Source organism: Dipodomys spectabilis, unplaced genomic scaffold (assembly GCF_019054845.1).
Source record: "Dipodomys spectabilis isolate Male_0828 unplaced genomic scaffold, ASM1905484v1 ptg000008l, whole genome shotgun sequence".
Classification (NCBI taxonomy): domain Eukaryota; kingdom Metazoa; phylum Chordata; class Mammalia; order Rodentia; family Heteromyidae; genus Dipodomys; species Dipodomys spectabilis.
In genome coordinates, this window is record NW_024870685.1 from 340,467 (window position 1) to 342,380 (window position 1,914).

A 1,914-nucleotide genomic window follows, 5' to 3' on the forward strand; every position below is an offset into this window, starting at 1 on the left:
CCGGTCTAAAGAACCACTTGGAAGAAACTGCATTTAATATTGCCAAAAAGGTTAATATGTATAACTACCTCTTTGAAGTTGTGGAAGGCTGTAAAAATTGTTCTCCAAAGTCATAATGGTTTGGTTAAGTTTCTTAAATTTCAAAAATGCCAATCCATCTTTGTGTTTGTACAAAATAGTTTCACAATACAGAGCAACGGCAATATCTTACTTTAAAAATTCATGGATTCCATGGTATCCTTCAAGTGAATTGCCTGACTTTGATGTCAAAATGCATTCAAGAGTTGTTTGTATACATCTATAATGATTTCTGCAGGGTTTGTGATTTTTTAAATGAGAAATCATTTTAAATTATCTGTTGAAATGAGTAGGACAGAAACTAAAAATATTTCTGGTGCTTGTATGAAAAAATTATTTTTTAAAATAATCTGTATTTTGTTTGTATAATGTCCATAATCTATTTAATTCTCCCCTAGATGTAATACTTTGAATTCTACATTGTTTATTATATATATAGGTTCATTAATAAATGTGTTATTTCAGATAGCATTCCATATAGAAACAGTTTAAGATTCCTTTTTTTCCTAGGTCCTTATAGTATTTTATTTCTTTGGAATAAAATGACAATGTTATCTAATTTCAGAAGTTTTGTAAAGATTATGCTATGTAAAGGCCTTTCTAAGGTCAGGATTTAATGCACTGATGTCAAACTAATTTTCAGTTCAATGAATTACATGTATTGTTACATTTGTATTTTTTAATTTTTTTTATTGTGAAAATACTGTACAGAGGGGTTACAATTCCATGGACAAGATAATAAGTACATTTCTTATCAAGCACTGCAGCCTCCTCCTTTGTTTACCCTTCCCATCCATTCCCATCCTTCCCCCGCCCCCCACTCAATCCTCGCTGCTCCTCCGCCCCACACCAAAGTTGTCAAGTTCATTTTTCGACATAACGACTTGTATTTTTGTAATCAATTTTTAATAACTGTTTTTCATTTCTTGCATCTGAAGAATGAAAAATATGGAATACTTCACAAATTTTCATATCATCCTTGTGCAAGTGCCATGATAATTTCTATAATGTTGTAATTTGGGTAAACGTGCTGCTGAAGCATGTAGTATCCTGTAAATTTAAGTAGTTTAATGATGTAATCTTTATACAGGCATATATCCTTGGTTGACTGTTTGTAACTAGGAAACCTAATTGTTCCTAAAAATGCTATTGATCTTACTTCTCTAAAATTCTGTGTATATTGGAAAAACCTTATATTGTTTGGTGGATTGCTCACATTTGCAATTTTTTTGTCAATGACTATTTTAAGTCTTTTTCATCTTAAATTTGATCATACTTTGAAGGCTTTATAGATAGGTCCAAAGGTGATGGCTTTTCAAGTATTTATTTATAAACTCAGTTAGCTTTGTGCAGCTAATGGATTCAATGTAAGCCTTAGAGCTACTTCTAAACTTCTGCAGCTTAAAAATTCATAAATGAGATCTTACTGGCACAAATGTCTACCTGACCCTTTACTCTTCTTCCATGTAGCAACAGACCAACCAGAATATCTTACCCTGACAGCATAGATTTTCTTATTGGAACAAAACTAATCTTAGATAAAAGGGATCGTAGAGAGATAAACAGTTAAGACAGAATCGTTTAGACTAGAAGGTATTTTATCAAAATATAATTGTTTTTTATACCTAACATTTCAAAAGTAGCTAAAGCCAAGAAGGTGAAAAAATTTTTCACATGCATGATTACCTAATGTCCTGGCCAGTCTACCATCTAACTAGGCAGGAATTTACACTACTGCCTTTCTTTCACCAAATATTTTTATAGTTACAAGAGAAGTCTATATCTTTCTCCCCGATAATAGGCCTTAAATTAGTAATGTTTTAATCACAGTGTTTC

The 1,914-nt window shown here is 31.5% G+C and overlaps 1 pseudogene; it reads right to left on the reverse strand.

Annotated features, from left to right (window-relative positions):
* Positions 1-1,020: 1,020 nt before the first annotated feature.
* On the reverse strand, positions 1,021-1,120 carry LOC122124840 (annotated as a pseudogene).
* Between the last annotated feature and the right edge of the window lie 794 nt (positions 1,121-1,914).